Consider the following 15737-nt stretch of genomic DNA (forward strand, 5'->3'; position numbering starts at 1 on the left):
ACAATGATTCTAATGGTACATTATGTAAATTTCTTGGTGTTTTGTGTACAGGCACATATGGAATAATGTGGAAGAAATTTTAAGTCTGAGATAATTTTAACACAATATAATTAAATGATCTTTAAATATTCACATCAACTTTTTAGCATTCATAATGATCTGAAAGAGGGTTGGTTTTCTATCATTTATTCAGATTTTGCATACCAGCTGCTCACTAATAAATAGAAAAGGGGTAAAATAGGTCAGCATGCAGATTTTCTCTAATAAAAAAGAAACGTGACCTTTAGGAAGAGATGCTATTATAAAAAAGAACAAAATGGGGAAAAGAAATAAAATTGCTAGCATTTCTTTTCCAGTGAATACTTAAAAACTATTTATTTAAAATAGTATTTTTTAATTAACAACCTTGGGAAAAAAGTCACATCAGGATTCCAAAGTAAAGACAGAGACCCCAAAAGAGCTAGCTTTCTTTCTTTCTTTCTTTCTTTCTTTCTTTCTTTCTTTCTTTCTTTCTTTTTTTTTTTCTTGTCAGGATAGAGCAGAGTTTAAATCAGGCAAGAACCACTCCAGCTCTGTCCACAGCTTACTCTCTACAGCTGGATCTTAGGTATGGTGGTTAAAAACTGGCTTCACTTCATTCAAGGTCCTAGTTCAGAGCATTTATGATTTCCTCAATTTGAGCATCCTTTACTCCTGCCCTTGGCAGTGTCACTTAAATGTGGACTGGAGCATCCACTTGGTCCAGAGCAGTGAATTATTAAAATTTCAACCTGATAAATTTAGAGGTATTGAAATATAGGGGTGCCTGGGTGGCTCAGTCAGTTGTCTGCCTTTGGCTCAGGTCATAATCCCAGGGTCTTGGGATCAAGCCCCAGGTCAGGCTCCCTGCTCAGTGGGGAGTCTGCTTCTCCATCTCCCTCTGCCCCTTCTCCCTGCTGTGCTTGCTCTCTCTTTCAAATAAATAAAAACTTAAGAAATAAATAAGGCAGCTAAAAAAGGGAACTATTTAAATATAAGTTTAACTCAAATACTGAATTAAATAACCATGGTCTTAAACTACTCAGCAGTTATGAATAAAGAAAAGGTATAAATGAGTATATGATAATTTAAAATAGTAACTATATTTTTAAAATGAGGTTAGAGTTTTTGGAAGAATCAAATAATAGTTTTATTTTCATTGTGTAGCAAGAATCTGCTAATATCTATGGATGACGTTTATAAAAATAAAATAATGCCAGGTTCTTGTACACAAGAAATATAGATTTTATTTTTGTAGATTATAGCACATTTAGAACATTAGAACACTTATTCTTTCGATCCACTTTTATCCTTGGGGAAAGAAATATGGGTAGAATAAAAACCTAGGCTTCTTCTCTTTTCCAAATTCTGTATTCTGAGCCAGCATAACGTAGATACAAGTGATAAAAGCTGGTAAGAAACGAGTCACATGTCAATCGCTCCGGCTCATGGAAGGCACAAGAAGGGCAACTACAAGCCTAGGGCAGTTGCTATAGAGATGCAGTCTCTGTGCAAGCAGCTTAATGGCAACAAAAATTTACTGAACTAGGAATAACGAATGTACTGCGACTGTCACTGCTCAGAATACAAAGAAACAGCATATTTACAGTCCATTTACTTTTATAACTTGAGCATTGATTACGTGAGTGGTGGTTTTGATAAAACAAATACTTGACTCTCTAAAAAGGTATAGTCATTACCATAAAAGATGTATCAACATGTGCCGATGGAATTTTAAGGAGTAATTTCCTTGGAGGAGGGGAGGGACAGTCAGGAAAATAGTTTATGAAGGAAGTCTAATTTATTTTTTATTTTTATTTTTTTCCTTGGAAGGTTTACCTGAGGAAATATTCTTTAGGTGAGATGTGGAAAAAGTCAAGAAATATTGATGTACAACAGCTATACCCAAGTTTGGTATCAAATAGAGATGGTTCAATTTTTTGTTAAGTTTGCACAAGAATAAGGAATGTGATATTTTTCCTTTTGTCAGTTTTTAGGGTCCTATCAGTGCAGATACCCCACTTTAGTTGAAGGATAAACAGTTCAAGCTGCTAAAGTGAATAATTTGGTATGTGTTGCCTTAGAGGCAGGCCTGAGCTGGACAGCACAGCCTCTAAGCCAAATTCCTAAGCTTGAGGACAAGGACTGGGAAGCAGAATCAGATAACGAGTTAGGGGCCTCGGGATTCTGTGATGAGCTGAGTGTACCTGTATCTTATTTGTGAACGGGAAAGGAAGGAAGAATTATTCAAAACTTACCACTGAAACTTCACAGCTATTAGAACATTGATTTTTTAAAAAATAATTTTTATAACTTGTACAGTTTTAGAGCACGAGTTTTATTTTTTCACATATCCCTTAATAAATGGTACCTTTTCATTAAAAAAAAAAAAAAAAAAAAAGGAAGCCTAATTTAAAATGGGTCCCCTAGGGCAGCCCAGGTGGCTCAGCTGTTTAGCTAGTGCTGCCTTTGGCCCAGGGCCTGATCCTGAAGATCTGGGATCAAGTCTCACATCAGGCTCCCTACATGGAGCCTGCTTCTCCCTCTGCCCATGTCTCTGCCTCTGTGTGTGTGTGTGTGTGTGTGTGTGTGTGTCATGAATAAATAAACAAAATCTTTTAAAAAATGGGTCCCCTCATACAGAGGGGATTTTGACTGAGGGAGATGGCCAATTTGCAGCGAAGGCAACCATCAGAAGACTAGAAGAAGACAGCAAAGCACAGAATATATTCAAGGATCACAGGGAATGTTGAGGTTAGAAAGATTATCATGTGGAAAGACAGATGTCAGGCTGAGTAGTCTCTACTTAGTTGTCATAGCCAGTGAAGGTTGTTCAAGAGGGAAATCATATGTTAATGTACTTTGTAAAAATAACAAGACTAGAATATGAGAGAAGGGATTCAGAAAAAGAAATTGGGAATGTATTTTAATCGTCGACATAGAAACAATGATTTCTGCGGCTGCAGGGGTTGAGTGTAAATGAAGCTTTGTAGGTTGAGTGAAGTGGGATTGAATACATATGAATGCAGGCCATTGGTGAAACAAGGGATAGCCTAATGCGTTGAGTTTGGAGGAAGATAGTGATGCCATTCTCAGCAACAAGGAAATCTCAGGAGGCACTCATTAGCTTGGGGTTATGAAAAGTTTAGTTTCCTAGTTCAGTTGTGGTGTTGGCGGTCATAAAGTTGCAAGTGTCTAATAGGAAGAAAGACAGAAGGCAGGATATCTGGAAAAGTTTAGAAGTGGCAGGCATTGAGTTAATAGGCAAAACTGAGTGAGTTGACAGGTCACTTTTAATGATAGTTAATATGTCTTTATACCATCTGCTGTGCCTTATTATTTCATATGTTTTAGCACATTCAATTCTGACGAGCCCTCTGTGAGGTGAGTGTTCTTATTTTAAATCTCCTATACAGATGGGGCAGAGAGGGGTTAAGTGCTGCCCAAGGTCACAGAGTGACTTAAGTGGAAGGACTGGACTGGAGATCCCAATCTACCTGGATTAGAGTCACTTGAATGAGCATTTATATTTATTGCACAGATAGTATACCTGTTATGTGGCAGCCACTGTTCTAAGCACTTTATAAATAATAAAATATTTCACTTCCTCTGGAAATTTGGGAAGAGGATCCTATTACTATTCCCATTTTGTAGGTAGGACAAATGGCTAGAGACTCAAGGTCTGGGAGAAAGATCTGGGGAAAACTGGGATTCAGACTCAGGCCTTCTGGTTCTGGAGATTGTGTTACCAATCATTGTGCCATTCCACCTCTTGAGGATGGCCTCCTAGACCCAGTTCTCTCTCATCCTAGAACCTATGAATTATATTACTGGCTGCATGAATCATGAACTTGTGCAGAGCAGGGATGAAGGAATGTCTCTCTTCCAACAATCCATTCTTTTTCAGAGGGTATAATAGAAGAGTTACTTGGCTGTATTTGAAAATGATAATGACAATGAAGAGGAAAATATATCTGTTCTGTGTGCTTAACCACTGTAATTTAGACAATCATATTCCAAACAATTAAGAATGATAATATTATCCTGACTTTCAATTTGTAGACTCCATCCTTTATGTATATAGAAACTTAGATTTGAAAAAAAAGAAAGAAACTTAGATTCTGAAGGAATCACAAGTGTTAATGAACCCATCCTCTAATCAAATTCAGACATCTCTACTATAACAGAGTCAAGAACACATGGGAGGATTTGTCTGTGTGGCTACCGTTTCAATCTTTTAAACATTTTGACGTCAAAGTCTGTTTTTTGTATAACTCTTTTATACTTATTGAATTAAGGCTACAGACACAGGGGTTCTTAGAGAACTATTAGTTTATGAAAACAATAAAATGATGATGATAGAAAGGTCTAAATTTTGTATTTTCAAGTAGTGCATGGATCTTCTCATTAACTAAAAGAATTTCTTCTTTGTCTCAATTTCACAATCTGCCTCATTTCACATAAGTGTCTGTTCCAATACTTAACTATATGTATATAAATTTATAAACAGGTAAATTTATAATATATAGGTGTGTGTGTGTGTGTGTGTGTTATTTTGTAATTGAATGTAATGCACTGAAAAAAATCAGAAATTCTCTCTGCCCTTTGTATGAAAGTATTTGCTGAGCTCCCAGCCTGATCTCTAGTCATGGATCAAAAAGAGAGAACAGGATGGGATTTTACAAAAGTTCAGGAGGTAAGTCTTTGCAGGGAGTCAAAGGTAGCCTTGGTTCTACGAGGCTGAAAACAGATATAACTTCAACAGCTAATATGTTGGCATTAAGGAGACTGTGAGTGTATGTACATATATGTGTGTATGTGTGTTTGTATAACATACAAATATACATGATATATATATATTTATATAACATTAATATTAACACTAATTAAAATTTGGAGGGGAATTCTAAGAACATTAAAAAATGTGGAGTCTAGTCTTAGGTCACTGATAGATATGGCGTATAATTACATGTATTTTTAAACACATGGACTTGATATATGAATTAGCAAATTTTATACTAAAAATTATATATTTATCATTCTCAACAAGCAATCTTATCTTGATTCTATTTCTTATTCTCCATAATGGCAGTTCTCAAACTTTTGGTTACAGAAACCCTTTGCAATCTTAAAAAAATTAAGGCCCTCAAAGAACATTTGTTTATATGGATTATGTCTACTGATAATTAATGTAATAGAAATTAAAATAGCCATTTTTTTTTTTTTGTAAACACAAGGATTCACAAGCAAACCATTCCTTCATATAAGAGTGATGATGTTCTTACATGCCATTTGGAGAATTCCACTGTATACGTCTGAGAAAAATGAGACTGACAAAGGTAAGTAATGGCTGAGTATTAATATGTAAAATGTTTCAGATCACCTAAAAGGATTTTGGAGTTCTTAGAGATCCACAGACTATTACATTGAGAAGTATTACTCTAGATAAAGAATTCTATCTCTATGAAACAACCAACATGTTACCAAAGGAAACAATTAAACATAAATCTGTCAAAAGGAAAGATAATTATTTAAAAAATAAGTTCATAGCCATGTAAATCAATAACAGTGCAAAGTATTTGAGAAAACAAGAAAGTGAATGTTACCTTTTGAAGGCAAAAAAAAACCCCTGTCTTATTTCTCTGACACAGAAACAAGTAAAATAATGTCAGATATAAGCAGGACACAGACAAAGCAAAGCTAGATTCTTTAAAATAAGAATTGTTACAAAGGAAATACTCGTTGTAAATCCACCTACCTTTTTATTTTATGGAAAAATTATCACAACAATAGCAACCATTTGCCAATTAACTAATGCTAGTTTTGCATTAAAAGAAATATTTTACACTAATTTGAAATTACAATAAATGTAAACATTTTAGATTTAGGGTTAGATATCAACTTCTTGTTTGTTTTTTTCCTTGCTTTCTCTCTTTTTCTCTCTCTTCTTTTTTCTATATTAAAAGCATCCCCCCTAAATTTGGATAACTGGAATTAATTTAACATCATTATCACACACAGTCATATTAACTCATTAGAAACATATTTACAGTGGTTTTTAAAGGTTGTTGGAATCTCAGATTGTTCTTTATATAAAGGGTATGATTCATCATTCATATTTTATGATGTATCTTATATGTTTATAATATAAAAATATCTGAAATTGAATCAGTAATCAAAAAACTCCCAATAACCAATAGTCCAAGACCAAACAGCTTCACAGGTGAATTCTACCAAACATTTTTAAAAAGAGTTAATACCTAATATTCTTGAACTATTCCAAAAACATAGAAAAGAAAATTTCCAAATTCATTTTATGAAGCCGGTATTACCCTGATACTATCACCAGTTAAAGACACCACAAAATAAAGAGAACTACAGACCAATACTAATCTAATGCAAAAATCCTCAACAAAATACTAGCAAACAAACAAACAATACTAGCAAACCGAATCCAACAATTCATTAAAAATTTTTTTCACCACAATCAAGGTGGGGTTTATTCCCAGAAACTCAAGGATGGTTCAATATTCACAAATCAGTCAACTTGATACACCACATCAATAAGAGCAAAGATAAAAATCATATGATCAGGCAGCCTGGGTGGCTCAGCGGTTTAGCACTGCCATCAGCCCAGGGCCTTATCCTGGAGACCCAGGATTGAGTCCCACGTCGGGCTCCCTGCATGGAGCCTGCTTCTCCCTCTGCCTGTGTCTCTGCCTCTCTCTCTCTCTCTCTCTCTCTCTGTGTCTCTCATGAATAAATAAATAAAATCTTAAAAAAAAAAAAAAAAAACCCACCCATGTGATCTTTTCAATAGATGCAGCATTATTTACAATAACTAAATTATGGAAGCAGCCCAAGTGACTATTGATAGATGAATGGATAAAGAAAAGGTGGTATACATATATATGTAATGGAATGTTATTCAGCCATAAAAAGGAATGAAACCTTGCTATTTACAACAGCACGGATAAAGCTAGAGAATATGATGCTAAATGAAATGTCAGAGAAAGACAAATACCAAGTGGTTTCAAAACAAATGAAACAAAAGGAATGAGCAAGAGAGAAAGAAAGTTAAGAAACAAAACAAATGAGCAAAAGGGAACAAAAAAAGAGAAAGAGACAAACTGAGAAATGGACTCTTAACTATAGAGAACAAACTGCTGGTTACCAGAGAGGAGATTGAGGGATGGGTGAAAGAAGGGATGGGAATTAAGAGTACACTTATCATGATGAGAGGTGCCTGGGTGACTCATTCAGTTAAGCATCCGACTCTTGGTTTTGGCTCAGGTCATTATCTCAGAGTCCTGAGATCAAGCCCCAAGTCCAGCTCCATGCTCAGTGGGGAATCTGCCTGACGATTCTCTCCCTCTGCCTCTCTGTCTACTCACAGGAGCTCTTCCATTCTTTCTCTCTCTCTCAGATAAATACATAAATCTTAAAAAAAAAAAAAAAAAAAAAAGAGTGCACTTATCATGATGAGCACTGAATAATGTATCAAATTGTTGAATCAACATATGGTACACCTGAAACTAATATCACCCTTTATGTTAAAAATTCAAAACTTAAAAAAAAAAGGCCCAAAATAACAAACATTTTCTAGGGGAATTAAAGTAAATAAGAGCAATGTATGTAACAGCAAAATTCTTTGAAAGAACGCTAATCTATAATTGAAAATAGCACAGAAAAAAAATACTGAATAAAGAAAAAATAATATAAAAATGTCAAAATTAAGGCAGACTTTAAAAACGATCAGTTTAATTTTCCAAAGTGAATATTACCTTAAAGTTTTCTTGCAATTTATTCATTTAGAAAATAGTTACTCTTTCAGCAACAATAATAGTAGCTACAATGAGCTTTTTTTTTCTGTGCAGGTGCTCCACTAGGTACTTTACATATGTTTTCACTTAAGTCTTACAATTCACTAAGAAACAGGTGGAACATCCTCATTTTACAAGAGAACAGGGGATTTAAACCGTGTTAAGCAATGCATTTTTAAAGTATTAAAAGGAGGTATAAAGCTAATTTTCTAGAACTTCTAGACACTCTTTCAACTAAACTTTCTTATGTCTATTTTCAGAGCACTTTGCCATGTTCTTTGGAAGAACCAAAAGAAAATGCAAAAGAAGTAATTTGTAGTCATAGAGAAAATGGACCAGTATCCAAACAAATAAAAGATACTATGAGTTGCAATGTAGTATACGACAATCGTCAAAATAAGTGTAAGGTGTTTTCAGTGGTGGTATGGTCACTTCCTCAAACGGAGATCAAAGAAATTTTCTGGAAGCTATCCTATGGGAGATGGACCTTGGAGAGTCATGATGAACTGGAGATGGGCTGTGAAGGATCATATGGCTGGAAATGGGAAGAAAAATCCAAGAAAAAAGAATGACAGGGTCAAAGGATGGAGGAAAGTAAGAAACATGAAACTTGAATTGGTTTGTTATCTCCTATTAGTATAAACAATGGTTATAGAAAAAGGATTTAAAATGTAGTTTAAGACTGGATCATAGAGGCTTTAGACCCTCAGGCTAAGAAATGTAGAATGTAGTCTAAATTTGCTGTGAGGAAATATTGAATACCTATTATATAAATGGTCTAATCAATCTGAAGTTTTGGAAAACTTAATCTATTTAGTAGACATGACATGGAGGAATGGCAGAAACCAGAAAGGGACCTTCTGGAAAGTCACTATAATGGTTCAGAGGAGAAATAGTACATGCTAGCATGACTTGGCACTGAGTTAGAGCCATAGACAAAGCATAGTGATTAGTCAAAGTAGAATTTGAAGTTTTATGTCTAAGTAACTGAAGAATGGAAATCACACGTCATTTCTTTTTAGCATTTGCTGGGGTCAAGGGATAAGCGAGAAAAGAGGGATATAATAGGAAGGTCAGTCATAAACCTATGCAGACAAAAGGTGAAGCTGGGAGTTGAAAAATGTGGGGCCAGAGCTGATAAGTCAGGTTAGGCTTCAGAACAATTTGAGGCCTTCGCCATAAAGTGGTGGACAACAAGGTGGGATGCCCCCATTGAGAAAAAGTGCTAAGAGGAGGAAAGAGAGCTGAGACTGGAAGAACTAATCCTCTGGAAAAAGAAAGAGCAGCAGAAACCCATACTGAGCAAATATGCTCATACCGAAAAAAGGAGTCTGATATTATGACAACCAAGAGAGGAAAACATTTCAAAAAGGACATGAGACCAACAATGTTGAGTGCATCAGAGAGGAAGAAGTGAGAAGAAGGAGAGGTGAGGAGAAGAGAAGAAGTGATTGCCCAGCAATCAGGACATCTGGGCTGAGCTTCAAGTGTGGTATTTGAGGAAAATGTTGGACGGCAATGCTCAGGTTGCCTGAAGAATTGGTGGGAGACTTACCTCAGAAGTGTGATTGTAAATGAAAGCAAAAGTACCATGACCTCAGGAAGCAAAAAGAGCAAGGAAAATTGCATGTGAAAGAGCAGTTGGAAGATATTGTAGGTGAAGGGAGAAGGGCTTCTTAGAGCGAGAACTGAAGATGCAGGATGGAGGGATGGAGGGGGCCAGGATCATGGGAGGCAAGAAGGGATAGAGTCAAGGAGAACATGGAGTGATAAATCTTGGGTGAGAAGCAATGCTTCCTCATCTGAGCATGGGAGCATGGGAGTGGGTAAAATAATGGGAAAGGTTAAAAGAGTATGTAATGTGGAGGGAAGAACATTTTCAGGGAAACCATATCGATGGCCTAGATTGTGAACTTTATTTTTCTTGTTTTTAAAGATAAAATTTCCTGTGTAGTGCCCAGCTTGCTCTGTGTACTCTTAGCAAACATGATAAATAAATAAAAAGTACCTAAATAATGCATGCATGTGTACCAGCAGTTACTGCATGTTCATTTCTACCAGCAATCTGTTCTGATTTGTGCCAGAGTTTCAAGAAATACTCATAGGTAAACAGCTGGAATCCTAAAGCATCGACACAAAATAACTTTGCATATGGATTTTTTTTCCATTTTTGCTCCTCTTATTTTATCTAATTCACTGCATCACTTTGTCTCTATAGACATCCCAAAGGCTTTAAAATATTTTCTCAGTTGATTTGCTGAATTATGTGTAAATGGTTTGGTGGAATATTACATTCTAGGAGTCAACAGTTTTTCAAGAAATCAGAAGAATACATGGTGGTTCAAAAAAGCAGTCGATAGCCTGTTTCTTTTAGTTTTTAAATCTGAATGCTTCTTCTATACTATTATTTAAAATGATCCCGAGTTTTAAAGAAAATTTACTGCTACGCTGAGCAATAGCCACAGAATTCTTGAAGACTGACCTCAGGGGGTAATAAAGAATGCAGACAGTTCACATTTGGAATTGTGCACACAGTAAAGCCAAGGGTGTTCAATAAAGGTATGCAATTCCCTCTGAGTGTCTGTCCTGTCACTCTGAGGAGAAGACAAAACTGTCTTGAGGGCAATGTCAGGACAACTTAACATCACCAATAAATGAATGAGGTCACATTGCTGGGACCCAAAGACTAATCATCGACAATGACAATATTTGACCAAATGTGCCTTATACACAGACGCTCTCTGAGGCTAGCAGGGGGAGCGATTAGAGAAGGTAAGCACGGCAGCTGGTACCTATTTAGAAGGCTTCAACCAAGTTACTGCTCCATTTTTTTTTCTCCTGAAGCAAAGTTTCCATGAGGATAATCACCCTTCCTCTAAAAAGTAGGATTGTTTTAAACCACCCCAAAATGAATAAGATGTTTTCTCTCACATGATTGTATCTTACCATTTCTCCAGTTTGACACAAAGCTTAATGAGTGAAACCTGTTCCTAACTAGGAAAAGTAGCACAGCATGCCGTAGTCATTTCCGTCCCCATCATTATCATCACCACCCTCATGGATGCCAATTAATAATCGCTTATTGGACACCAGTTATTATTTATGTACCTACTATTTTGTCTTACTTAATCTCCCTCAAATTTCTATGAGGTAATATTATTATTATCCACATTTCAAAAATAAGGCTACCAAGCACGGAGATGTTATGAAGCTTTCCCAATTTTTCAGTTTTTAGGCCAGTTTCCCTGGCATCAGCCACTATCTGATGATGATTTTTATATTTCTATCATGAATTTAGTGCTAATTTGTTCTTAACAAAAACTACATTGATGTTAATATTCATCAGCACTCCATTCCAGCAGGTGATCTCCAATAATATCCCACGTGTCTTATTAAAACAAGATTCATGGATAACATTAAAAAAGCAACTATTGGATTGTTAGGCTGCTGCTAACGTGATAGACAATATTAATGACAAAATCATACTTTTTGTTGCAGTGCTGGGCTCAGAGGGCATAAAGGAACCCTCCAGAATCTTCCTCCTGCCCTGAGAGGGGAAGAAGAAAACCTGCTGATACATGAAAGAGTAGGTCATCCTGTGGACAAGTGTTTATATTAAAACTGGAACTCAGAGACTAAGTGTGCAAGGAGTAAAGTGAGGTCATAGAAGCTGTGCCAGGGTGGGGATGAAAATATAACTAACTGCCTCCGTGGATTCTGGGAAGGTGGCAAAAACACAGTATTTCAATCTCTTCCAAATCCCCTTGTAAAAAGAGATAATGAAACCCATGGACAATATTCATAACAAAATGAAATGAGCCCTAAAACACATGTGGATTTGAACAAACAAATAGTCAAAATCTGCCAAGCATTAGTGTTTGTAGAAGGAAAAGCACAGAGAGACAATGGGGAGTCTGAGAGACATCCCAGAACCCCCAAACAGCCAATAGGTATTTTCTGAAAAGCAAGTAATGACAACTTGAGATCATCTGCTGAAACTGGGAGGGCTTTGCCCAGTTCAAGAGCACGTGAGCATAAGGGGTTCACCATGAGGTCTGAGTGCAGGTACTGTCAGGAACCCTGTGACCTTGGGAAACCCATGAGCCAGGGTTCACTTCTAGAACAGGACCCCACAAATGGTAAGAAACTGCTAAGAGTGGAATAAAAGTTGAGCAGGACAGGGAAAACAGAGAGAAAGAAGGATTTGTTTAGACAAAAGGAGTATGAGCTCACAATCAAAGTTCCAATTACAGAAATTAAAAAACCATCATGAAGAAGAGTCTGAAGAAACAATAAACAACACCTTTACATAAGAAAGTACTTCAGATACTGGAATTTTTATGCTCAAACTTTAACATACATATGAAATGTTTTAAGAAATAAAGTATGAATTCTAAAATCGGGTCAAGCAATAGGAGATTATGAACATAACCAGTAAGACTTGAAAAATAACTATTATAATAAAAATATAAATAATATAAAATCTCACTGGATAAGTTAAATACCATTATATAGAGCTGAAGAAATAATCAGCAAACATATGTTAAAACCGATCAAATTACACTAAATACAGCAGAGAGAAATGAGAAACTGAAAAATTTGAAAGAAAAAAAGGCGAGTATACCTAACATATTCATAATCAGCAGAAGGAAAAAAAAAAAAGTGATAGTATTAGAAGAAATAATGGCTATCAATTCTCCAAACTAGTAAAAGAAAAAAATAATTCGCTGAGTGAAGTAAGTCAATCGGAGAAGGACAAACATTATATGTTCTCATTCATTTGGGGAATATAAATAATAGTGAAAGGGAATATAAGGGAAGGGAGAAGAAATGTGTGGGAAATATCAGAAAGGGAGACAGAACATAAAGACTCCTAACTCTGGGAAACGAACTAGGGGTGGTGGAAGGGGAGGAGGGTGGGGGGTGGGGGTGACTGGGTGACGGGCACTGAGGGAGGCACTTGATGGGATGAACACTGGGTGTTATTCTGTATGTTGGTAAATTGAACACCAATAAAAAATAAATTTATAAAAAAAGAAAAAAGAAAAAAATAATTCCACATGTCCTGGAGGAATTTCACAGTATAAAGTAGCTCTCACTCCATAAACTATAGTGAACCTGCATGAATCAAAGGCAAAGAGAAAATATTTAAAGAAGAAAAAGAAAAGATACATCACATAGGAAGGAATGACAATTCGATTGGTAACAGAATTCCCTGCCTTTGTGGAGGATGAAAAACAAAACAGTGAAATAATGTAACCAAAGTGCACAAAGTGCTAACCAGTGACCTAAATTTTGTGCCTAGCAACAGGCTTTCAGGAATGAGGATGATTTAAAGACAGTGTCAGATAAATAAAAACTGAGAATGCTTTCACTAATAAGTCTTTGCTCAAGACACTTGTAAAGAAGGTGCTGCTGGAAAAGAAAGAAGTAGAAGCCAAGTCAGAGACGCAAGAACAATGAAACTGAGAAACCTGTAGGGGAAGATAGACACATATTGACGGAAGAATTACTACTAACACAATTTGACATTCAGATTCTTCGAAAGGTTAGAATTAAAATATTGAACAAGATGAGCTTGGTAAATCAGCATTGGATGTGATGAAATTTAAATGTTCTAACATCCCTCTCTTGTTTAGAAGTGGTGTTGTATAGTAATTTTATTCTTTAAAAAGAATAGTAAAATGTCAAGGGCTACCTCCAAAGTAAGAGAAATAGAGTATAGTCTTTCCAAATAAGTAGAGGCTAGAAAATGAAAAAATAAAAACACATTTAGAGGAAAATATTTTTTAAAAAAATTTTTAAAGACTATTTATTCATAGAGAAAAATATTCAATTTGTAAAAGACAAGAAAAAATATAAAGAAATGTTGAGAGGGCATGAGAAATATAAAACAAGAACTTAGATGGTAAAAATTAGACCTAAAATAATAATCACAACGAATGGTAAGTAGTTAAAGTTCATCAGATTAAAAGTTGAAGGCCATTGTACTGGGTAAAGTAAAAAGTAAATTTTAGCTTTATGTTATTTACTAAGGACATATCTGAAACAGACTGTCATTAGAAGACATAAATAAATGTTTGTAAAAAAATTCTGATAAGATGCTAACCAAAAGAAAGCTGGGATAATTGTAAGGTCATTTTACTTACAAAAAGATCATTATATGGAATATAGAAGTTATCATAAAAAGATAAATGTTGAATTCACCAGAAAGATACAATTAAGCATGTATGGAACTTATAAAACAGTTCCTAATATAAAATTTGATAACACTACAGGGACTACAGGGTTAAACTGATAATTTTCCATCAGTGGGAGATTTCAATATAATTTATTCAATTACTGATACTTCTAACATTCAAAAAATTAATGAAGATACAGGCTAATTTAAAAGCAATGAAGCTTGACTCAATCAATAGAGAATCACACTCCCGGCCATTAGAAAATGCACATTACTCTCAATGTCATATAGAATATTTACTAAAACTAATAATCTATTTGTTCATAAGGCAGAGCTCAACACATTTTAGAGAGTAGACCATTTTCTTTCACCACTACACAATTAAACTAGAAGATGATTAAAAGAGGATGATCTTTATAATTCTCACAGGTTTAGAAATTTAAAAATAGGTTCTAAAACTTCCATGTAAAATACTGAAGAATTTATTACAATGGAATTAAAGTACATGTGCAACTGAACAATAAGGAAAATACTCCATATAAAAGCTTATGGGATGCTGCTGAGGTAGCATTTAAAACTACTGCCTTATATTCTTATATTAGTAAAGGAGAAAGGTAGAGACTAGAAAATATCTATTGATATTAGAATAGATTAAAATATGTATATTCACAAAGTAATATACTATACAGCAGTGAACATGAATAACTTATAATACAGTAAAACTCCAATGAATCTGAGAACATAACATTAGCAGCAAAATATCAGGATACATCCTATAATTTGATATGCCTGAGAGACTACCATGTGACAAAATTAGAAAAAAATCAACTAAATTAGTCTGAGATGACATGAATAAATTGACTTAGACATAAATTAGCCATTAGTTGAGTTCAATCATTTTGGAAAAGATCATCAATTTAATTATTTATAAAAGGGAATTATAGACAATATCAACATAAAGCAAAGCATACTTTTTTCGTGTTTAAGAATTTATGAAAAATAGTTCTTTTTGCCACTAGATTATAATTTTATAATTCACAGACTCATTAGTAGTTTGTCTTAAAAAGTTAAATATTCTTTCAAATGAGAATTACATGCTTATTAGTAGTAAACTCTGGCTTTTTGAAATTCTTGAAAATTTTCAGTGCCGGGACATATAATCAATACAAAATAGGTTACACTTTTATTATGACAAATGATATACTTTAGTTATGTTTAATTATATTCTTTCAAAAGGAGTCTCTCTCTCTCCAATAAATGCAATCTTAAAAAAAATACTTATTTTATGGGGAAAGCCAATCTATCTTTACTTAAATATTGACTACCAAACAGTAAAAATGAAAAAACTATAGGTTTCTATAAAATCTTTTTCCTTGGTACACCACACCCATTGTTATAAATACATTGTCAACGCCTTAGCTATGTCAAGAGCCTCGCAATTCCTCTAGGTGCTAGTCTTCCCTTGGCACCTTTTGCCTTTTAATAATGTATGTTTTCATTCTTCTGTTTTATTTTATGTTTTGCCTTTGGGCAACTTCCTGGGGAGTAATGTTTTTGGATGTACAGTTTTTATTTTCCAGAAAAAAATTCTCTGAAGACTTAAAATATTAATAGCAAATGGCTGTGCTATTTAAAATTCAAAAATATGTTCATTTTGCTGTTAATTTTTAAGGTAATGGATCTTAAATATAATACAATCTAACATCCCTTGGTGT

At 34.8% G+C, this 15737-nt stretch overlaps 1 protein-coding gene across 15 annotated transcripts in view; it reads right to left on the reverse strand.

Moving 5' to 3' along the window:
- The window catches only part of TRDN (triadin), a 362541-nt gene that overhangs the window by 8585 nt on the left and 338219 nt on the right, over positions 1-15737 (reverse strand). The gene's annotated exons all lie outside the window — the stretch shown is intronic.

This window comes from Canis lupus, chromosome 1, assembly GCF_003254725.2.
Source record: "Canis lupus dingo isolate Sandy chromosome 1, ASM325472v2, whole genome shotgun sequence".
NCBI lineage: Eukaryota > Metazoa > Chordata > Mammalia > Carnivora > Canidae > Canis > Canis lupus.